Source organism: Pan troglodytes, chromosome 12, assembly GCF_028858775.2.
Source record: "Pan troglodytes isolate AG18354 chromosome 12, NHGRI_mPanTro3-v2.0_pri, whole genome shotgun sequence".
In the NCBI taxonomy this organism is placed as follows: domain Eukaryota; kingdom Metazoa; phylum Chordata; class Mammalia; order Primates; family Hominidae; genus Pan; species Pan troglodytes.
In genome coordinates, this window is record NC_072410.2 from 119,879,642 (window position 1) to 119,904,860 (window position 25,219).

At 38.3% G+C, this 25,219-nt stretch overlaps 1 long non-coding RNA gene across 1 annotated transcript; it reads left to right on the forward strand.

Annotated features, from left to right (window-relative positions):
* The first annotated feature begins 590 nt into the window (after positions 1-590).
* On the forward strand, positions 591-21,751 carry LOC107972001 (uncharacterized). Its single transcript, XR_008545659.2, has 4 exons — positions 591-6,989; positions 11,068-11,165; positions 11,872-11,929; positions 20,270-21,751. It is a non-coding gene; the product is annotated as an uncharacterized LOC107972001 (long non-coding RNA).
* Positions 21,752-25,219: the final 3,468 nt, after the last annotated feature.

The following is a 25,219-nucleotide window of genomic DNA, read 5'->3' on the forward strand; positions in this document are numbered from 1 at the left end:
TTTATTTCTGGGCTATTTATTCTGATCCATTGGTCTATATATTTGCTTTTATGCCACTACCAAACTGTTTTGATTACTGTAGCTTTGTAATATAATTTGAAATCTGGAAGTGTGATGCCTCTAATTTGTTTTTCTTTCTCAAGTCTGTTTTGACTACTCAGGGTTTTTGTAGTTCCATATAAATTTAAGATATGTTTTTCTATTTCTGTGAAAAATGTCATTGCAATATTTCTAGGAATAGCACTGAATTTCTATATTGCTGTGGGTAGTGTGGACATTTTAATGATACTAATTCTTCCAATTTATGAACATGAAATGTCATCACATTTATTTGCATATTGTTCAGTTTCTTTCAACAATGATTTATAATTTTCAGTGTACAGATCTTTCACTCCCTTGGTTAAATATTTTTCCTAGGTATTTATTCTTTTTGATGCTATTATGAATGGTATTTTTCTTTATTTCTTTTTTGAATAGATTGGTGTAAAGAAATAAAACTGATTTTTATATGTTAATATATGTTAATTTTGTATACTGCAACTTTACTAAATTCATTTATTAATTTTATCACTTATTTGTGGAGTCTTAAGGGTTTTTTACATGTAGGATTTTGTCATCTACAAACAGGAATAATTTTACTTTTGCTTATTTGGATGCATTTTATTCCTTTTCTTGTCTGATTCTCTTGCTAGTACTTTTAATACTGTGTTAAACAGAAGTGGTGAGAACAGACATCTTTGCCTTATACCAGATCTTAAAGGAAATGCTTTCAGATTTTTGCCATTGATTATGATATTGTACACGTTTGATGGATGAATTCTGTGGTATGTCAATTATAAATCAATACATTCTACTTAAATAAATATGAAAGCAATTTGGCCAGGTGTGGTGGCTCATGCTTGTAATCCCAGCACTTTGGGAGGCTGAGGTGGGTGGATCACTTGAGGTCAGGAGTTCGAGACCAGCCTGGCCAGCATGGCAAACTCTTTTCTCTACTAAAAATACAAAAATTAGCTGGGCGTGATGGCACATGCCTGTAGTCCCAGCTACTCGGGAGGCTGAGGCAGGAGAATCGCTTGAACCCAGGAGGTGGAGGTTGCAGCTGAGCCGAGATCACGCCACTGCACTCCAGCTTGGGTGACAGAGCAAGACTCTGTCTCAAAAAAAAAGCAATCTAACCCACAGAACTAGAGATGAGTAGGAGTGAAAAAAGAATATGTTCAGTTTATTCTGGAAGATTCATAAAAGGTGAGTTTGATGCTACAGCTTCCTGTGTGTAAAACCTTTAGAAGTCTCTAGTTCTTCCCATCTTCCTCCCTGGCTTGCCTGACCTCGCGCCTGCCTTCTTCTGCAGCATAATTTCCTCCACTCCAGACTCCTGCTCTTCCCTCCGGCTGTAGCGAGCATCTCTGTGCCTCTCCAAGGCGGTTCACCTCCTGTGAGCATCTCTGTGCTTCTCCAAGGTGTTTCACCTTCTGTGCCCAGATACTTCCCCATGTGCACTTTTCTTTGCTTAAAATACTTCCTTTCCCCATCTTCTTTTCCCACACCCTTCCCCATCTTGAATAAATCCTACCCATCTTCAGACCTGTGCTTCTTTTGGCCTTCCCATCACCACCTTCCTCACACTTCCCCACGGGCTGTACCACTTTTCTTGTCCTCCAGTGGACCCAGTCAGCCTTGAGGAAGGGCCCTGCGACTCTGTCAAGCCCACTACGCAGGGCATGGTGGTGCACGCCCAGTGCCCGGATCACGCTGTGGTGCGCAGGACTATCCACTATGACAGCAGCCCATTGTTTTGGTGGTGGTCGTTCATGTGTTCTTGCGGTCTCTTTTGAACTTAAAGGGGGGGTTCTTATTTCTAGCAAAACATGTCTGGTTATTCGTCTCCTTTAATACAAACTTAAATAGGCTTTCATTTCTTTCTTCTACAGTATAAGACATGTCATTCTTTCATGACTTGGTTCCCATTTGTTATGAAAATTTTCCTCTCAAGTGTTTTCCTCAAGTGAGAGGTTGAAAATTTGGAAGTCTGGAGTCTGGTCCTCAGTTCTAATCTGGTAAGATTAGCAGTGATATTTAAACTCTGTCTGCGTTTGTGCACCTCGAGATGAGTTCTTTCCTCTTTTCATGCTGCAGCTAACAGGGGATGTCAACCATTTCACTATCTCCCAGTGACGGGATTTTAACAAACAGGAATGAATATTAATTTAGTTATCTGGTAATGACGGTATTATGGTTGTTGTGTTTAAAGCATACACATTAATGAAAGCCCACATTTTCACTGGATTGCAAAGAATATGGCTGTGTAAAGCATGGCTCAATATTTTGTAGGTGAGTCTACCATTTAACTATATTTCAAATGGATTTCTGGGCAATTCACAGAACATCCCAGGTCCCTGGGTTTGCATCTCTGGAGGTTGTGAGTCGCTTATCCGTAGTATAGGGTGACAGAACCAGAAAGGGCTGGGGTGTGCTTTGTGGAGGAGTTTCTGACAGCCTGTATTTACCCATTGGATGTATATGCACATCTTCCTAAGCATTCATTTAGCTGACAGTCTGGGAAATGTCAGCGTTCTAATTAACTCCAGCTAGAGAAGGTTGTGCTGCAATCTGAAATCCCTTTGATTGATATGGCTGCAATTAGAGCTCAGCTCCCTCTCAGCACACTGAAGTGGAGAGAGAGTGAGGAACAGGCGTCACGGGGCTCTCTGCAGAGCAGAGCTCCATTCTGTATCCATAGCTGGGAGGTAATGTGTGAAGGGAGATGCCTGATTGCCTCATCCAACCTTCCCCACGCTCCCAAATTGAGGAATTTATTACTTTTGTTAGAATAAAAAAGAAATGTACATTACCCTTTGCTTGTGTAGCTATTGCTTTATTAAGGGGATTTGGGGACCTTTGAAGGTCATTATGTTAAATCGAATAGATGTTTTCCCTCATTTTTATGAAGTATATTGACAGGAGGGCCCTTATTTATATTTATCTTAAAACAAACTTATAAGTGCCATGTGTAAATTTGCGTGATCAAAATGACAGGAATAAGGATACAAGTTAGATTTTTAGGTAATTTGAATAGATGCTCATAGACCAAATAGAAAGTCTTTTTTTGAGAATCAAATTTAGCAGATCAAAATTCTTTGATTACCTACTCTGTGCCAGGAACTATGGTAATGTCGAGAGCTACAAAGAAAAACACCACACTGCCTTTGACCTAAGGAGGCATGGAAAGGCACGGGTAAAGAAACCCAACGTGTACGGGCACTGGCACTAGTGGAGAGCTAGGTGAGACATCAGCCAGTGGAGGGGAAGGAGTGGTCATCCTGTTGGGAAAACCAGGAGATTCCAAGAGGAGGGACCATTGAATTGGTCTCTGATGCTTGAGAATAATTTCAATAAGGGAAGAACTGGGGCAAGGGGCTTCCAGGCTGAACACAGGCTTGGCCGTGAAGAACGTTTGTGGTGAGTTTGGACCACAGCTGTGTGGCCAGTGTCCTGGAAGGTGGGAGTTGAGAAAGGATTCAGTGTTGGGGCTGGGGGTGACGGCGGCTGCAAAGATAGAATGACCAGATTGCACAGGGCTGGGCGCACATGGCTTTGCCACTTTGTTTTCTGATGCTGGTAGTAGGAAATTATTGCAGGATTTTGATTGAGAAGTTCATGAACTGATCTATGTTTTAGGCAGGCAACCTCATCCCTGTTGTAGATCCAGGAGAAATTGGAGGAAGGAGAACCAGTGAAGACATCATCGTGATTGAACTGATGGGAAATTATTAGTCTGGATTAGACTATTATTCTTTTTTTCCCCACTCAGGCTGTCCCAATTGCTGCTTTTGGTGGAACTGATTGGCTAGGCTGGGATAGAGGAGTCAAACGGTGTACTCAGACAATCTAGTCGTAATACGGAGACTGGCCCCTCCTTCAGCTCCCAAACCCTATTAAAGATAAGGAAACTTATATTCCTAGTCCTTAGAAAGCAGAGTTCCAATTAACCAAAGAAAGGGGACACAGACAAGGAAAACATTGAGCCCATGTTCCAGTTCTGAAAGTCAGCAAAATGCTCCACATTTACCGAAGAACTGGGATCCTCCTCCTGTGGCTCCTCCAAGGTCAGTACTGGGGTTCCCAGGTGAGGGGCAGCCTCAAAGCACACTCTTTTCTAATCTGCTGAAACACATAGGTGAAAGTTGTGCTGTTTTGAAGTTGTGAAGGTTAAATTTATGTGTCAGTGTTACTGGGCTGCAGAGTGCCCAGACAGTTGGTTAAACCTTATCCTGGGTGCTTCTACATGAAGTCAGCATTTGGGTCAGTGGGCTGCCTCCCTAGTGAGTGGGCCTCATCCATTCCACTGAAGGCCTGAACAGAACAAAAGACTAAGGAAGAAAGAACTCCCTCTCTCTGCCTACCTGTCTTCAGGCCGGAATACTGGCCGTCTCCTGTCTTAGGACCCAGATTGAACTGGAACATACACCATTGGTTCTCCTGGTCTCTAGCCTGCTGACTGCAGATCTTGGTCTTCTCGGCTTCCATAATCATGTATAAATTCCTCATAGTACATCTCGCTTCCCCCCCTTCACGCACACACACATGGACATGCATACACATATGCCTGTTAGTGTGTGTGTGTATATGTATATATATATGAATATGTATATTTATCTCCTATTGGTTGCTTTTTCTGGAGAACCCAGACTAACATAGAAGTTACATTTCTATTTAAAAATTTTAATACTTTACCGTTTTTATATAAATAATACATACGTTAAGTCCAACAGAGCTTAAAGGTAAACAAACAAAAAAGCATACATATTAGAAAAAGAATCAAGCAACCTAGAAGAGAACAGAAATGATATCCACAAATCTTGCTTAGTATCCTAAATATCCTAACATAGTATTCTAAGGCTACAGAAACTATGAAACATTCAATGAGATTGGAATTATTATATTTCTAATCCCATGTTTTAATTTTAGATGTCTTCAACTTCTGGCTATGAAAGACGAGAGGATTAATTTTCTTACTGCCAAATTCCCTCTCTTCCCCTCTGCCTTTGTATTTGTAATGCCAGTGTATAAGCATTGTTAAGGTTTCTAACATTTGCAGAATTTCCACATTTGTTTAATATTATATTAATAGATGTGATAAGACCAACATTACAAATTAATAGTATCTTATGAGCTTTTTAAGGATGGTGCGGATAGCAATTTCATCTTAATTTTCAGAGCAATTGATTTTTTTGTATTTTACTTTTAATTCCAAAGGAGTTTGCTTCTCATGATCAAATTTCAGGGGAAAGATATGCCTATGAACTAATAAGCTTAATTTTATGTTTGATTTATGAATATATTATATATATATTTGTTATTTCCCCTGAAATCCTGTCCTAAGTTCCATATGATTTCTTAGATAATTGAGTCAGACTGCTAATTTTTGCATTCTATCTTATCATTTCTTCAAGTGTAGGTTTCCCATAGTAAGTACATCCACAAAAATATTTGGAGGCTCTAAAATTATTTGGAGAGAAATAACTTAAAAGAATGTTAACTTTGGCCATAATAGACTAGCAATGAAGCTTATTTTTTGCTGGAAATCATCAAAGGCCATGAATGAAATTTTACTTGTTAATTTGTAAAAAAATACTTAATTTAGGCTAACATACTTTTTAAGGACATAAGATTTAAGCATATTATTTCTAAATCTCATAACAACCTAGAAGTATAGCTGTTATCTTACTGGTTAGGGAAGGGCCCAGCTGTGAGTGACAGCCAGTGACAGTGGTGTAATGAAGTGAGGTGGCTTTTCTCATGGAGCAGCAGGTCAAAGGTGAGTAATATGGGGTAGTGTAGCTGCTGTGCAATGCCTTCCTGGATTTTGGGTTTCCTGTCTTGATGGTTCTTTATCCTCATGCTTGTCACCTCATGGTCTCAACATGGCTGCTGCAACCTCAGCCATCTTGTCTGTATTCCAGGAAGAAATTGGAGGGCAGGGCCTAGGGACAAGGGGCCTTCCAGCAGATGCTTCTTCCTCTTAGAAAAGCAAAAGCCCCAATCAGTCAGCTTCTTGTCTTGTTGCTGTGTCCAGAGTGGTGCCTTGAAGGCTTCTTCCCAGCTTCTTATTCCTAGCTGGAAAGGTGGCTTCGAATTTCTTTCTTTTCTATGATGTTTCTAAAGTCTCCATTGTGTTTGCTGGGATAAGATAGTTGACCTAATTTTGGGGACTTCTAAATAAAGTTTTCTCTAGACAAAGAGGTAATAACTGAGAAGGATTCTCTTAAAAAAAAAGAATAGCAATTTAGTGAATTACAGAACATAGCTGGAAAAATAATAATGTCCAAACATGAAGTAGTCTGTGATCTTTACCTGTAGTTTTAATGTCGAGGACTTGTGGTTCTGCTATCTCCAGGAGACTTTTTTGTCTATATCTTCACTTCTCAATGCCATTTCTCCTGCTGTAACTTTGGTGAAGCTGCTTATGTCAGAAGACATGTGGGGAAAAGGAATGCATGGATTGGTTTGTTTTTTGTAATTGGCTGTTAACAGCCTGAGGTGACAAGGGGAGGGATGAAGCTCTGCAGAGCCATGTGCATGCCCATGAGCCCGGCACATGTGCTGCACTGGTTTCTCTGATGGTCTCAATTCTCCACTCCAGCCTGTGCACATGCTTTTGTTAATGTTACTCGCATCTTTTTCTATCAAAAGATGGAAACTATTTCTCCACCCCTGGAATTCTGGGCTGGCCTTAAGACTTGCTTCGATCAATAGCAATGATGAAAGTGACAGTATTCACATTCTGGATTTTGGTCTCAGGAAGCCTTTCATGCCTCTGCCTTGACCACGAGAACAAGTCCAGGCCAGCATGCTGGAGGAAGAGAGACAACACGGAGCAGAGCCCAGGCCATCCTTGGCCAGTCAACACCATCTAACCCCAAATGTGTGAGGGACCCTGGCCAGGACCAGCAGAACCACTCAACTGACCCACAGACTGAGGAACAGTAATGATGGTTGTTGTTTTGAGGCACTGTGTTTTGGGATGGTTTGTTAGGCAATGTTCTTTTGGCAATAGTTAACTAATACTGCAGGTTTTGAGGTATTTTATATTCATTTTTACATTTAATCTTAATAACAGGCCATCATGTTACTGATACTATATCTGTCTTAGAGACAAGCAATCTGAGTTTCACAGAGATGAAATAATTCCCCGAATCACAGAGCTAGAAAGTGGTACATCTTTTCATTGACACCAGATTTGTCTTATTTCAAAACCCATTCCCTCTGCCCAGCCTCTCTGAATCTGAGGAGCACTTGTGAACAGGGGCCTTAGTTCCACATGAAGAGCAGAGTGAAGAGGTGCAGGCAAGAGTTCAGCGTGGTCACAGTACTCTAGTGCTGCTTAGAAACAAACTTCATAATCTCAGTAATGGTCTATCAATCAAAACCACAATGCAATACCACCTTACTGTTGCAAGAATGGCCATAATAAAAAAATTAAAAAATAATAAATATTGGCTGGGGTATGGCGAACAGGGAATACTTCTACACTGCTGGTGGGAATGTAAACTACTACAACCACTATGGAAAACAGTGTGGAGGTTCCTTACAGAACTAAAAGTAGAACTACCATTTGATCCCACAATCCCACTACTGGGTATCTACCCAGGGGAAAATAAGTCATTATACGAAAAACATACTTCCACACACATTTATAGCAGCACAATTCACAATTGCAAAAATATGGAACCAGCCCAAATACCTGTCAATCAATGAGTGGATAAGAAAATGTTATACACACACACACACACACACACACACACACCACTGAATACTATTCAGCCATAAAAAAGAATGAAATAATGGCATTTGCAGCAACCTGGATGGAATTGGATACCATTATTCTAAGTGAAGTAACTCAGGAATGGAAAACCAAACATCATATATTCTCACTCATAAGTGTGGGAGCTAAGCTATGAGGATGAAAAGGCATAAGAATGACACAATGGACTCTGGGGACTTGGAGGAAAGGGTGGGAGCAGGTTGAGGGACAAAAGACTGCATATTGGGTACAGTGTACACTGCTCGGGTGATGGGTGCACCAAAATCTCACAAATCACCACTAAAGAACTTACTCATGTAACCAAACACCACCCGTTCCCCAAAAACCTATGGAAATAAAAACACAATACAATTTTAAAAACCCAAAACCAAAATTAATGTATTGTACACAAAAATTTAAGAGGGAAAACCTCATGTTAAGTGTCCTTACCACAATAAAAGAAAATAAAAGAAAAACAAAACAAAAAAGAAAAGAACTTCAGGTTCCTCTGTGGCTGGGCAGACATTTTCTTCCTCTACTCTCTCTCCAATTTCCCCATGTGTTGTACTCCTTGGGTTATTTTATGCTAGAAGGAGTTGACAGTGAGATGCAAGAGTCTTCTGATTTTTTTTTTAAATTGACAAATAATTGTATATATTTATGGGGCAAAATGTGATTTCTTGATATATGTATAAATTGTGGAATAATTAAATCAAGCTAACTAACTTATCCTCACCTTACTTATCATTTTTTTTAGTGGTGAGAACATTTAAAATCTAATCTTTTAGCAATTTTGAAATTTATACTACATTATTTTTAACTGTAGTCACCATGCTGTGCAATAGATCACTAAAACTTATTCCTTCTGTCTAACTAAAACATTGTTTTGACCCCTAACTTCTCACTTCCATATCTCCCCACCTCCCTGCTACCCCATCCTGTGGTAACCATCTGCTCTCTGCTTTCAAGAGTTAAGCTTTCTTAGATTCCAGATGTAAGTGAAAGCATGAAGTCTTTGTCCTTCTGTGCCTGGCGTATTTCACTTATAGCAATGTCCTCCAAATTTACCCATATTGCCACAAATGTCGGGATTTTCTTCTTTTCTTTTTTAAGACAGAAGAGTATGACATTGTATATCTATACCACATTTTCTTTATTCATTTATTCATTGGTGGACACCTGGGTTGATTCCATATCTTGGATATTGTGGATAATGCTGTAGGCAACATGAGAGAGTGCAGGTATCTCTTTGATATAGTGATTTCAATTCCTTTGGATATAAAACAAGTAGTGAGATTGCCAAATCATACGGTAGCTTTATTTTTATTTATTTTTGTTGTTGTTGTTGATACGGAGTCTCACTCTGTTGGTCTCACTCTGTTTCCCAGGCTAGAGTGCAGTGGTGCGATCTCGCTTCACTGCAACCTCTGCCTCCCTGGTTCAAGTGATTTTCCTGCCTCAGCCTCCCAAGTAGCTGGGATTACAGGCACATACTACCACGCCTGGCTAATTTTTGTATTTTTAGTAGAGATGGGGTCTCACCATGTTGGCCAAGCTGGTCTCAAATTCCTAACCTCAAGTGATCCACCTGCCTTGGCCTCTCAAAGTGTAGGGATTACAGGCATGAGCCACTGCACCCGCCTATTTTTTAATTTTTTGAGGGACTTTCCAAACTGTTTTTCATAATGTCTGTACTTATTTATATTTTCATCAACAAAGTACAAGGTTCTCTTTTCTCCACATCTTCATCTATACTTGTTACCTTTTTAAAAAATAAAGTCTTGCTCTTTTGCCCAGGCTGGAGTGCAGTGACACAATCATAGCTCACTGCAGCCTCAAACTCCTGGGCTCATGTGATCCTCCCACCTCAGCCTTCTTAGTAGCTGGGGCTACAGGCATGTGCCACTGCCCCTGGTTAAGTAGTTTTACAGACGCCAGGGGTGGGGCAGAGGCCCATTGGGTTGCTCATGCTGGTCTTGGACTCCTGAGCTACTTATTGTGTTAGACTGAGGACCTTTAATATCCCATCCTGTTTCCAGGCTTCTGAACCTCAACGTGTCGGGAATTGAACTCACTCAAACCCACTTGTCTTTCTGTGTTTCCCTCCTAAAGGATGACACCACCATCCATGTGGCTGTCTAGGCCATCCTGAACTTCAAAATCATCTTTCATCTGGGATCTTCTTCTCAAATTCCAAAATTCAGTCACAGGCCTCATTCATTCCAGAACCCTGGTAACTCCTGAGTCCATTCATTTCTCTTTAAACTCACCAACGTTACTTGAATTAAAGACTGAACTATGTATTTTGAGGGTTCTAGATACTGCCTTCCCACCAGCACGTGTTTCCAGTCTTCCCACTTCCCAGGCCACCCATGAGCCTGTTGCCAAAGTGATCTTTCTCACATAAGCATTTGAGCAAAACTTTCTAGACATCCAATCACAGAATTCTCCAGACAAAGTTGTAAACTTAGCAACTGACATAGGCATTTAATGGGGCTTCACAATATAGGATGGGTACATGAGTAAATGAATGAAGTAACTGTTTTTCTAAATTTACTTTATATACATAAAAATATTATCTACCTTTGAACATTGAATCAATCATTGGCTCAACACTTTGATGGCATAGATGGGGAGATCAGAAAATATTTTTAATTTCTTATTTAGAAAGTTAAAAAAATATGCCCTGTGTTGTATGGTTATGTAACTCAACCCTTGAAATGTAAAAATTTTGTCTGTATGCACAATTAATTTTAAAAGTAAAGGAATATATATTCATAGCCTAATCTATGTTTTTATCACGTGCATGGCCTCATAAAAAAATATATATATATCTCAAAGTGTCTTTTTTTTTCTTTTTAAAATTTGGAAATTAGTAACGTGCTGTTTGGAATCTTTGTATAATGAAATTCATTGTCATATGAGCCATGCATGCTTAATTTCTCTTAGTTTCTCTATTTTGGGATAATTAATGTACTGAGTTTTTCAAAAGACAGGTGAAACATGTATTTTCCTCAAAGCCTGGATACTCTTGCGTTGTGGAGGAATTTTCAGGGACTGCCCTGTCATAGAGGGTCTGTTTGTCTTATTCTTCTTAGGCCAAATTATATGTGAAATGGAGAGACAAATGTTTTATTGCTAATTTCAGTATGCACTTATTGGTGAGCACATTTTCTCCTAATGGCCACCCTCAGTGCTGCAAAATGTCACTGAGATTGTGCAGTGAAAGCCTTAGAATTAACCACTCATATTAATTATAGGTTCTACTGATGAATTCATTTAACTTTGACCTGGGAAGAAAAGTCATAAATTCACATCCATGAACAGGAGGAGAAGAAGGGTAACTGCTATAGAGACTGTGAGTTATTTATTTATTTATTTTTCTCAGCACTTTTTAGCTCTGCAAACACAATCTTGCCAGCATTATTTTCAGGTTATTTGTCTAGAGTCCAGAGGAAAGTGACTTTGTTTATTTTGTGGATTTACATGCCATTTCTACAAAATAATCTCTTTTTAAAAATGGATAAAATAGATTATGTTAAATCAGAAAGGAAATATTGGTTTTAGTTCCTTGTGTAATCCAGGTAGATTAAGCAAAGCATTGTTGGAAAGGGATTGGACTATATTTGGAAAGGAAAACAATACAAATCATGATAGTTGGTATCATGAGAATGTCACAAAGAGCAAAATATGAAGGAATGCAACACCTACTCTGCAGTGATGAGAAAGCAAAGAGAAGAGATCCGCAGGCATTCTATCTACAAAGGGCAGAAAGGCCACTACAGTTAGAAGCAGAAGATTTAGGTCCTGGTTGAGAATTTGCCAATTACTAGTTAGGTGACCCTGGACAAGTGAATTAACCTTTTGGAGTCTTGGTTTCTCAGCTGTGAAATGGGGATAATGACTCACAGGGTTGTTGTGAGAATCAAATGAGATAATGGGTGTGAAATGGTTTTGGAAACTGAAAGCATTGTAGAAACGTAAGGGAATATTACTGTTTTGGTTATTGTATTTTTAAGAACAACTCCACATCTGTAATGTCAACACATACTCCCCCTTCACAGGCACAGTGATGACCCCTGCATGCATTTTTCAGTCAACAAGAGCATCTCGTGACTTCTGGTGAGTCTCATAGAATCTAGGCATGTGGAAAAGTTTCTCCCAATGTCAGAAGTGATGAAGACTGCACAGATGATTCTCCATAAAAATCATTGTTCTGCATTTTCTTTTCTTTAAATTATATATTTGAAATTTTATTATATTTTATATTTTAAACTTTTATATACCTGAGAATCTAGGCTCACATAATTTTAGAGATGCTAGGGAACTGGATAGATCAATTCCGCTTCTTCTACTAAAGCCAGGGAACCTGGAACCCAGAGAGGCTAAGTGAATTGTCTGAGGACACACAGCAAGTAAGTGAGAGAGCTTGATTCCTTTGAAGGTTCTTTTAAAGTCTGTTAGACAAAATTTCTTTTTTTCTTCTTTTTTCAACATTTATTTTAGATACAGGGGTACATGTGCAGATTTGTTACATGAAAATATTGCGTGATGTTGAGGTTCGGAATATGGATCCCATCACCCTGGTAGTGAGCATCATACCTGATAGGAAGTTTCTTACCTCCCACCCCAGTTGTCCACAGTATCTATTGTTCCCTTGTTTATGTCCATGTGTGCTCAATGCTTAGCTCCCATGTGAGAACATGCGGTATTTGATTTTCTGTTCCTGTGTTAATTTGCTTAGGATTATGACCTCCAGCTCCATCCATGTCCCTGCAAAGAACACGACTTCATTCTCTTTTATGGCTGCATATTATTCCATGGTGATTTTCTTTATCAAGTCTACCATTGATGGGCACCTGAGTTGATTCCATGTCTTTGCTATTGTGAATAGTGCAGTGATGAATGTATGAGTTCATGTGTCTTTTTGGTAGAATAATTTATTTTCTTTCAGGTATATACCCAGTAATGGGATTGCTGTTCAGGTATATACCCAGTAATGGGATTGCTGTTCAGGTATATACCCAGTAATGGGATTGCTGGGCCAAATGGTAGCTCTGTTTTCAGTTCTTTGAGGAATCCCCAAACCGCTTTCCACAGTGGCTAGGCTAATTTACATTCCCACCAAGAGTGTATAAGCATTCCCTTTTCTCTGGAGGCCTACCAGCATCTATTGTTTTTTGACTTTTTAGTAATAGCCATTTAGATTGGTGTGAGATAATATCTCATTGTGGTTTTGATTGATTTGCAGTTCTCTGATAGTTATGTTGAGCATTTCTTCATATGTTTGTTGGCTGCTTGTATATGTTCTTTTGCAAAGTATCTGTTCATGTCCTTGGCTCATGTTTTAATGAGGTTATTTGTTTTTTGCTTGTTGACTTAAGTTCCCTGTAGATTCTGGATATTAGGCCTTTGTCATATACATAATTTGTGAATATCTTCTCCTGTTCTGTAGGTTGTCTGTCTGCTCTGTTGATAGTTTCTTTTGCTGTGCAGAAACTCTTTAATTAGGTCCCTCTTGTCTATTTTTGTTTTTGTTGCAATTGCATTTTGGGACTTAGCCAAAAATTATGTGGCAAGGCCAATGTCGAGAAGAGTATTTCTTAGATTGCCTTCCAGGATTTTTATTGGTTTAGATTTACATTTATATCTTTAATCTATTTTGAGTTAATTTTTGTATGTGGTGAAGGGTAGGGGTTCAGATTCAGTCTTCTGCATATGGCTAGCCAGCTATCCCAGCATCATTTAGTGAATAGGGAGTCCTTTCTCCATTGTTTGTTTTTGTTGGCCTTGTCAAAGATCAGATGGTTGTAGGTGTGTGGCTTTATTTCTGAGTTTTCTATTATTTTCCATTGGTCTATGTGTCTGGTTTTGTACAAGTACCATGCTGTTTTAGTTACTGTGGCTTTATAATATAGTTTGAAATTGGGTAGTGTAATGTCACCAGCTTTATTCTTTTTGTTTAGGATTGCTTTGGCTATTTGAGCTCTGTTTTGGTTCCACATGAATTGTAGAATAGTTTTTTTCTAGTTCTGTGAAGAATGACATTGGTAGTTTGATAAAAATAGCATTGAATCTATAAATTGCTTTGGGAAGTGTGGCCATTTTTATGATATTGGCATGGACATGGAATGTTTTTCCATTTATTTGTTGTTGTCTCTGAGTTCTTACAGCAGAGACAAAGTTTCCTGATTGTAGGAAATAAAAACCAACTCTGTATAACTTAAGCAAAGAGGAAGTTATTAGAATGATACAAGTGACCCAAAAAGCTAACAGGAAACTTGTGGAAACAACTGACCTCAAGAAAGGCTGGAGACTTCATGGCTAGACCAATGGGGATGCTAACACCTACCTAAACAAATCCCAAATATGCCTTCTCTCCAGGTTAAAAGTACCAGGAAGAGGTATCCAATTCAGGAGCCTCAGTCAGCTTGAAGCCTGGCGCTGGGGTCAGGAAAGGTGGATCTTCTCATCAGTTTTAGATGTAGGGAGCACAGATATGTATATTAATGTCTAATCCTATTTTATACAATTCTTATACAATTCTATGATTGCATATGTTTTATGCAATTGTATAACATACATATGTCAATTAGACATTAGTATATTACATGTGGGACTATTACCCAAAAAGAGAGAGGATTGGATGTTGAACAGCAAAAAACAAGAGAAGAACACTCCATGCCCATCAAAGTCAGCCTTTTTAGAGGTGCAGAAACCCTTCTCCCTCTTGCCTAATGTGTTTTAACTATCCTTCATGGAACCACTGACGCCCCAGGCCTCATCAGTTACCGCACTAACTCTAAGGGCATGATCTAGGGATGTCTATTTTTCTAGTTAAGATTTAATCCACTTATAATATCTTCAATTTACGACAAAATTATAAAGTTAACCAAAACCAGTGCATCTTATACAAAATAAAATGAGAAAGGGGATGACTATAAGACAATGATCCAGTCATTCGGGATGAAGCTGCAGCCTTCAAAGTCTTTGGGTTCCTTATTCTATGTATTCTACTCACTCCAAGACATTCCTGGGACTTCAACTTAAAAAAAAAATAAGGACCATAATTAAGTTCATGTTTCAATCAACTGCTGATGAAGTTATTAAAATCACTCTGCTCCTTGGGACAGTTCACTGAATCAAGAGTCTCTGCCTCTTGTACCCAGAACAATAAATCCAGCCTGACATGGAAGTGTGTGCTTTTCTTCTCCACTTGGACCCCCTATGCAAGTCCATGAGTATTGTCAAGTTTTTGCCAATGTAGGCTGATAAGTTTTTACAAATATATATACTTTTTTTTTTTGAGATGGAGTCTCGCTCTTGTACCCAGCCTGGAGTATAATGGCGTGATCTCAGCTCACTGCAACCTCCACTTCCTGGGTTCAAGCAATTCTCCTGCCTCAGCCTCCCGAGTAGCTGAGATTACAGGTGCCAGCCATCATGCCTGACTAATTTTTGTATTTTTAGTACAGACAGGGTTTCATCATGTTGGCCAGGCTGGTCTTGCACTCCTGACCTCAGGTGATCTGCCCACCTCGGCCTCCCAAAGTGCTGGGATTACAGGCATGAGCCACCACGCCTGGCCTACAATTATATTTTAATTTTAAAACCTCTACTCCTTGGTTTGAACTTGTCTTGACTCCCCAGTGGTCTTAACGGAAATGGACTTGGGCTATAGATCTGAAGTTAGGGAGCAGTATGTGTAGTGCAGTGGTGCAGTGGGAGTCGTCTCCTGCTGCTCCGTCAAGATCTTAACTGAGATACTTCATATTCACTCTTTTTTGTGCGGTACTTAGTGCTAAGCAGTTGGAAATACTTGAAATCACAGAGAGAGTCCGAATGTTACTTATTTTGGAGGCAGCACGCAAAACCCAAAAGATGAAGGCTGCCTGCGGGGCGGGAGTGGGATCACATTTCATGCCTTACCAGCAATTTTCCCTGGTCAAAACAAAGTGATAAGTTGTCCTTGATGACAGCTCTCCCGGTGGTACTCGTAAAACGCTGTGCTAATTTGCAAGGAAGTTGGAAGCAGCACTCCACACGTGGTCTTTTCTCGCTGCTCCTTGCAACAGCTTACCACACTGAACCGCGCTATTTAAAGGCCTGTTCCTCCCACTAGACTTTGAGCTCCCAGGATCACCAGAGCATGGGCTTGATCAGGTCTCTTCATTGCCACACAGTAGGGCTTGGCGAAAGTTTGTCACATTAAACAATCAGCTGGAAAATTTGTTAATGAAGTTTGGTGCCCACAGCATTATCTAAGTTAGAGGTGCAGTCTACAAAATCAACAAGTTCTCCCCAGAAAAGGGCAGGTGTGTGTTTTTGACAAACATTCATAACGGATCACATTTAAGCTTTGGGCATTTGGGTCCAACTTTATGTCAAATGGCAAGAGGAGGTCATGGGCTTGGCTTTATTTTATTGCATCTGAATCTCTTCTGGTCTGGGATTATGAGAGAAAGAAAAATTATTGAGTGAAACAGTGAAGTGAATTATTTGAAAATGAGACCCTTGCTTAGAATGCTCTGAAGTGGCACTGGCAGGAATGTGATGTATCCAGTAATTACAGGAGGGACAACATTGATCCAGGGTGACCCTCCCTGACAGCTCGAAGCAACCAGAGGACAGCTTGAACCAAATCGGTGGCCCCCATGATCCCACGGAGTCACAACCAGTGACGGAGCCTCAAAACTCTAATTCACACAAGACACGCAAAACCAGCCACTCATTCTGCAAGAGTTATTTTTTGTCACACTTTCACACATGGGAAACTCATCTTTCGTGAGGACAACAGTGACGAAAGAGAGGTGCCCTGCGAGGGTCTGCGAGGCCTTCTCACCGCTGCATCATTCCTTTGTCCCGCAGAAGCGCTGATTCTCCCCCTGCCGCCCGCGGGAAAGCTGCCAGCACACAGGTGTTAGAGAGCTGGCTAATCATCACTGTGTTCTAGTTACATTTGTACATTTTTGGAATTCCAGCTTTTGGATGATTTTCCTCTCCACTGAATAAAACAGTAATGGCCTCCGCCTGACGTTGATGAACGAACACACTTTTCTGCCCTTCCCTTCACTGTCAAGGCATCTGAAATTCATGAGGGCATAAATAACATGCACAAAGCCCTCAGCAGATTCCATCCGAGGCCAGCCTCTGTTCACAGTCCTTGGAAGACTCCAGGAGACACTGGAAACCAGGCCTCGGAGCCTGGGAATCTCTGCCCCACTGTGCGAATGATTTGTGGTGCTTTCTCGGGACTGTGTCACGCTATTTCTGAATCTCTTTGCCATTATGCGTCTAGCCATCCACACTCAGCAAGCAGTGGGACTGCTGTGTGATGCTCGGTTGGGGAACAGGGCCATATGTTTCCAGAAATACCACTCCAGACTTGCTAGCTCTGGACTTGGGGAGATCAGATGGTTCATAAGTGGATTTGGCGTTGGCAGGTTTTTCACATTTATTTTCTTCTCTGAGATTTCAAATGAAGATGTTAAAGGTTGGTGTCTGCAAATCCAAATTACTTTGGACTTTTTAATTTTAATTATTAGGGAGGGAGTTTTAAATTTTACTTTCCAAATAATTGATATAACTTAAACTTTTATTATAAATAAAGTTAAATGTGCACATAAGTAGAGAGATTAAATATTAAACAATTAATAATCAATAAATAGACCATATGCCAAACTCAACTTCAGCAATTACCTATATTGTGATGGTCACTTTTTGTCCGTCAGTTGGAAGGGAAATGCTGTGGTCTATTGTTTGTGTTCCTCCAAATTCCTATGTTGGAATCTTAACCCCCAAGGTAACGGCATTAGGAGGTGGGGCCTTTGGAAGGGGATGAGGTCATGAAGGAAGAGCCCTCAAGATGTGAAAGGGAACTGGCTTGCTGCCTTGCTTCTCTGACCATTTGAGAACACAGTGAGAATGCACCATTTATTAGGTTAGTGCAAAAGTCATTGTAGTTTTTGCAGTTACTTTTGCACCAACCTAATATATACCAGGACGTGGCCCTCAGAAATACTAAATTTTGTTATGCCTGGAACTTGGACTTCCAACCTCCAGAACTGTGAGGAATCCATTTCTGTGGTTTATAAGCCACCCAGTCTATGGGAGTTTGTTTTGTAGCCTGAATGGATGAAGACAGGGAGTATTTTTGAAAGAGGCATTTATTTTTTTCCCTAGTGAAAGTCAAGTTTTCTTCCTCCAAAATATTTACATGGTGAAGTTTTAAAAATAAAATTTGCATTCAGTGAAGTGCATAAACCTTAGCTATACAGCCCAGTTAATTTTTTTTACAAAGTGACCATACCCATACACCAGAGCCAAGACTGGGATGTAAGACATTACCAGCACCCAGAAGCCCCCTCACACTTCTGCTAGTCACCACCCCCGACCCCTAAAGGTGCTCATGATCCTCATTTCCATCACTGTAGATTAGTTTGCCTGCTTTTAAGTTGCATGAATGAGTTTACGTAGGACGTGTTCTTATACAACTGCCTTCTTTCACTCAAGATCGTGTCTGTGAGATTCTTCGGCGTTATCATGTGTAGCAGGGGCTCATTCTTGTTATTGCTATGAAGAATTATTATTTCAAACCACTGCAATTTATTTATCTATTCTACATTTGATGAACTTTTTTCTTGTTGTTTGGATGTTAAAAATTACGCTTCTGTGAAAATCTGGTCCATATCTTTTAAGGCACTGATGTACATGTTTGTTAGATATATATCCAGGAGAGGAACTGACATGCGTGTTGGGTATATGTGCATAGCCTTTCAGTTTTCCAAAATGTTTTCCAAAGAGTTTTCCAAAGTGGATGCACCAATTTACTTTTCTACCAGCAGTGTATGAAAGTGTTGGTTACTACACATTCTTAACAATACTTGACTTTGTCTTTCATTTTCACTTTAGCCATTCTGGTAGATGTGCAATAGTATAGAATTGTAATTCAAATTTGCATATTTATGATAGCTAATAATACTGGGCAGCTTTCCATATCTTATTGAACATTTTGTGAAGAGCCTGTTCAGGACTTTTGCCCATGATTTATTGGACTTTCTGTCCTTTTGTATTAATTTGTATGAGTTCTTTATGTATTATGGATGCAGGTCCTTTTCGTGATATTTGTACTATGAAGATTTTTCTCAGTATAGCTTGCTTCCTAACATTGTCCTAGGACTGGCAGACTTGTTAATTTTCATGAGGTATAATTAATCAATACTTTGACTTAAGTTTAATGTCCTTTCTACATGAAAGATAAAGTATTCTATATTCTAGATGCTGTATTGTTTTACTTTTCACATTTAGGTCTACAATCAATATGGAAATGCCAGTTTCCACATGGTATGACATAGGGATCAAGATTCATTATTTTCCTATGTGAATATATAATAGATTGATCATAATTTAAGAAAATTATTATTTTCCCATCATATCATAGTGTCACTTTTGTGGTAAATCAGGTGAGTTCATATGTGTGAATCTGTTTACAGATTCCTATTTTGTTCCTTTGGTCAATTTGTGTATCCTTGCACTAATATTACGTTAGATTAATTATTGTATCTCTGTAATAGACTTGAAATCAGGAATTGTAAAGTCTCCAACTCTGTCCCTCTCCTTGTCTTTGCTATTCTTTGACATTTGCACTTCTACAAAGAATAAATTTTTTAATTTGCACACACAAACACACACACATCACTGTGTTGGAATTCCGATCAAGATTGCATTGAATCTATATATTGATTGGGGGGAGTAATACATTTAAAACATTAAGTCTTTAATTCATAAACTTAATAGGTTATTTCTATTTAAGTTGGTCTAATTATTTTAGATAATGTTTACATGAGATAAAATTCACAATTTTAACCATTAACCACTTTAAGGCATAAAATCCATTTTTAAGTATATTTACAATGTTGCACAACCATCACTCCTATCTAATTCCAGAAGATTTTCATCACCTGTATGCATTAAGCAATCACTGCTCATTCCCTCCTCCCTGAGCCCTTGGCAACCACTGATCTCCTTTCTGTCTATAATAATTTGCCTCTTCTGGACATTTTATATTAATGGAATCCTACAGTTTGTGGTCTTTTGTGTCTGACTTCTTTCACTTTGCATAATGTTTTCAATATTCATCCATATTGTAGCTTATATCAGTACTTCATTTTTTATGGCTGAATATTATTCCATTGTGTGTATTCCACCACAATTTGTTTATCCATTCATAAACGGGTGGACATTTGGGTTGTGATATAGTTTGGCTCTGTGTCCCCACCCAAATCTCATGTTGAATTGTAATTCCCAATGCTGAAGGAGGGACCTGGTAGGAGGTGACTGAATTGCGAAGGTGGAATTCTCCATGCTGTTCTCATGATAGTGAGGGAGTTCTCACAACATCTGATGGTTTAACAGTATGGGACACATCCCCCTCACTCTTTCTCTCTTTCTTGCCACCATTAGAAGAGGTGCTTGCTTCCCCTTCTCCTTCTGCCATGACTGTAAGTTTCCTGAGACCTCCCAATCGTGCTTCCTGTTACACCTGCAGAACTGTGAGTCAATTAAACCTCTTTTCTTCATTAAGAAGTACGAGTCTCAGGTAGTTCTTTATAGCAGTGTGAGAATAGACTAATACAGGTTGCTTTCATTTTTTGGCTATCGTGCTATGCTGCTATAATTGGTGTACAAGTTTTTGTATGAACATATGGTTCCATTATTCTTGGGTGTATAACCTGAAATGCAATTACTGAGTCATATGCTAACTCTATGTTTAACTTTTTGAGGACTGGAAAACTGTCTTCCACAGTGGCTACACCATTGCACACTCCTACTAGCAAAGTATGAGCTCTCCAAAGACTTCATACATTGAATCTACACATTCTCTTCAACAGTTGTTATTATTTTTTTATTATAGCCATCCTAGTGAGCATAATATGGTAGGTCATTGTGGTTTCAATATATATTTTTCTATTGACCAAGGATATTGAGTATCTTTTCATGTGCTTATTGGACATTTGTATATCCTCTTTGGAGAAATGCCTATTCAAATCCTTTGCCTATTTTTCATTTGGGTTGTTTGTTTTTCTTTATTTTGTTGGTTTACACAAGTCCTTTATTCTTAACACTAGACAATTGTCAGATTTATGACATTCAAACATGCAAATATGTTCTCACAGTCTGTGGGTTACTTTTCTACTTTCTCAACAATGTCCTGTGACACACAAAAGTTTTACATTTTGGTGACATACAATTTATCAATTTTTTTCTCTTGTTCTATTTGCTTTTAATGTTATATTTAAGAAACTGTTGCCTAGTTGAAGGGCATGAAGATTTACATCTATGTAATATACAATTGTTTATTTCTCGTATTGATATTGTGTATCTGCTTTTTTTTCACTATCGGTCTTGCTAGGGAATTATTAATCTTATTTGCCTTTAAAAATTAACTTTGGGCTCTTTTTCTATTCTATTCATTATGCTTTCTATCCTTATTTTTATTATTTTTTTTCTACTTTTATGGGTATCATATGCAGTTTTTTAAAGATAGCTTCTTACAATGGATTTCTAATTAATTGATTTTCAATATTACTTCTATTGTAATGTATGCATTTATAAATTTTCCTCTAAGCACTGTGTCAGCTATACATCAAGTTTTGAAACATTGTATTTTCCTTTCCATCCAGTTAGCGTATGTTCTCAATTTCTTTGTAATTTCTTCTCTTCTCATGATTTACTTAGTAATGTATTGTTTAATTTCTAAATATTTGGAAATTTTCTAGTTATTTTCTAGTTATCATTATTGATTTCTTGCTTGATCTCACTGTGGTTATAGAACACATTAAATCATTTAAAATGTGTTTAGAGTTGCTTTTTCGTCCATAATATAAACAATTTTTTAAATATTCTATGTGAATTTGAAAAGTTGAGTCTATTTTGATAACTGTGTTTTTCACACATTTGTAATTTGTTTAATTTTTATTGAGAGAATTGTTTTACAATCTTTCTATGATTGTGAATTTCTCTATTTTTTAAGTCAATTTTTAGTTTTTGCTTTATGTGTTTTGAAATTGTGTTATTGGGTGCATAAAAAGTTAGGATTTAAACTTTCTGTTAAGTTTTCCTTTTATATTTCAAAATTTCCCTTTTTATCTCTAAAATACTTATTGCTTTAAAGTTCACTTTACCTAAGTTGAGTTATACTAGATGTTTTTTGGTTAGTGTTTTCAATGTATACAATTTTTGATTCTTTTATTTCAAATTTTCTCTATTCTTATGTTTAAATATATTTAATGTAAGCAACATATATTTCAATTTTAAAATACAGATTACAAAACTTTTGTCTTTTATTTGTATTATTTACATTTTCATGTAATGTCATCTGTTATAGTCTGGTATTTAAATCTAGTATTTTACTAGTTCTTCCCATTTGTACCATCTGTTCTTTGTTCTGTTTTTCTCCTTTCTAGCTTTGTTTTTGATCAATTGTGACTATTTTTAGTTTTACAGTTAACCTTTGCACCTAATTAGTTATACATGCTTTTACTGTTCGTTTAGTGGTTACAGTAGAGATTGTAAGACTGTAACATGCATCCTTGATTTATTTGAGTGTCAGTTAAAAATGTTTCTTCTATTATTTCCTGGGTAATTCAAAAACACTGTGATACTTGGACTCCTGTTTTTTGTGCAATTGTTGTTATATTTCAATCTTATATTGTTATATTTTGGGTAATTATTGTTATATTTCAATCAAATCTCATAAGATTTTAAAATCATAATGATACTGTGTAATCAACTAGAGTTAACCACATATTTACCCTTTCTGATGATTTTCATTTCTTCTTGTGTTTCTGAGCTTCTTTATGGATTCATTTCACTTTCTGTTGAAAAACTACTTTTTGTTTCTTTATATATATCTTTGGTATTGTTCTACTCGTGATGAATTCTCAATTCTTTCTGTCTAAAAACATGTTCATTTCACTTTAATGTTTAAGAGCTATTTTTGCTATGTCTTGAATTCTAATTTGGAAATATTTTCTTTCAGCATCTAAAACTGCCATTTGATTGTCTCCTGGCTTCTGTTTAAGCTGCAAATGTAGTTGTCAGTCTCATTGTTGCTCTTTTGAAGGAAATGTTCCTCTTTTGTTTTAACTAGTTTTACTAATGTTTTCTTTTTCCTTGTTTTTCAGCAGTTTTACTATAATGTGAATTGACTTTTTGCAGGTGGAATTTTAAAATAATCCCCCAATGACCCTCACCCCTTTGTAATCATCTCTTCTTCAGTGTTGGTGGGACCTACGTATAGGATAAGACAGCACTCCTGAGATCATGCTATGTTGTGTATAAAGGGATTCTGCAGATGTAGTCGGGGCCCCAGGTTAGTCAGCATTGAGTTAATCAATGGTTAGATTATCCCACTTGGGTCTTTTAAAGACATCAGATGATGTGTTTAAAAGCAGAGAGGTTTCCCAGAAGCCATGCTGTGAACTACTTATAGGTTCAAGTGGCCTGTAGCAACTTAGAGTGATCTTTCAACAGTCGCTGGAAAAAAAATGGGACCTCAGTCACAAAACCATGTGGGATTCAATTCTGTCTGCAATTCTGAAAGAACTGAAATGAGGTCCCCATGCTACAGATGAGAACCACAGCCCTGGAAGACGCCTGGATTGCAGCCTTGTGAAAACCGAGCAAAGGACCCAACTGAGCCCTGCCTGGCTTTCAGTTCTACAGAGCTGTGAGATGATACGTGCATGAAGTTTTATGCCTCTAAGTTTGTGGCAATAGAAAACCAGTACTTGCATTGTATTTTCAAAATTTTGTTTGCTGCTTTTAAACCTTGCAGAGAGGTAATATACCTTTTGAAATTTGTGGATCATGTCTCGTTTTTTTTTTTTTTTTTTTTTTTGGAAAATGTCTAGCCAGAATGTCTTCAAATATTGGTTCCACTCTGATTTTTTTCTCTTTTACCTTTCTTGGTTTCCAAGAACCTGCATGTTAGACATTTACAGAGTATCTCATGTATTTTACATTTCATGTATTTTGTTCCAAAATCTTAGATATTTGCGTCTCAGTCAAAAGCTTGAAGCGTGCATGAGATTCTGCCACCACCCGAGTGGGACATACTCTCTAATTTTTGTCTCTTCAGCTCCATGAAATTTTGAAACATCTACATAGCTTTTGAGCATCTTAGTAGGCCCTTTCTGTTTTGTATCTTGGCTGATTGCTCCACGCATGCTCCGTTTAAAAGCTGGTCCAGTGCTTCAGGAGGAAATTGCATGCAGACATTTGGTTTGTTTTCTTGTGTTTCCCTTATTTCTGGGGTCTTTTTTCTTTCAGATCTGGCTGTTTGATGGCACTGAACTTCAGTTTTATCTTCCCAACTCAGTAAGGCTTCCATTAGATCTAGGCCGTAGTTTTCTCTTTAGACTTCATGCCTCAAAGTAAAAATTGGGAAATGACTATGGAGGAAAAATTTGTACAGAAAGTACAAATCAACTAATTTTCCTCCCCCTCTGGAGTCTTGACTTTTCTAGTACCTTCATTGATTTCCGATCTTCCAATGCTTTAAAATTGTTCAGTTTTTAGTGTTGTTCTCCATAGGAGGGTTCTTCTAATATCAGCTACCACACCAGATCTCAGCTAGTAGCAGTCAAAACAGTGTAGTAGGCATACTCTAAGTGAATTTTCATTTATCAAAGAAGCAACACCTAATACTCTGTAAATACTGCTTGAGAATTAACAAATGAGAAACATGCTGAAAGAAAAGTGCTCATCATTAACATGAAGCATGTTCATGATTCATGGCCAAAACATGTTCATGGTTCAACAGGCCTCTAAATAGATAGAAAATACAAATACTTTGAAATAACTAAAAATGCAGATGAAAGTCACCATCATTAAAAATCATGAAGAAAGGGGAGCTTCAGTTCAGAAGCTGGGACACAATGAGATATCACCTGACCTCAGGTAATCAATACCGTGTGTAACCTGCCTGCATTTTACAGAATTTTGAGGCACAGATATGCCTTTGGGAAAGTTCTCAGTTATACCTCTCAGTTCTGTCACTCATGCCTCGGGGCCAAGCCTTACTTTGGCAAGGAGAATTTCACAGAAGAGGTGCAGTTAAAACACATGGGTTGTGGGAGTCACATGGAATGGGCTTAGAATATTAGTTTACCCAACACATTCTGTATTGAACAAATCACTCACGTTCTTAGTTTCAGTTTTTCCATTTGTGAAGTGAAGGTTGATGTGACAATTAGCATGGAATCCCTGTCAATTGCCTGGTCCATGGTAAGATATGTGTTTGTGTCTGTCTGTCTGTCTGTCTCTCTCTCCCTTTAAGCATTGCCTTTTCATGTTCAGGGGTTTGTTATAGATTGACACCACTCTATTACTTCCTTCTTACATGTATCT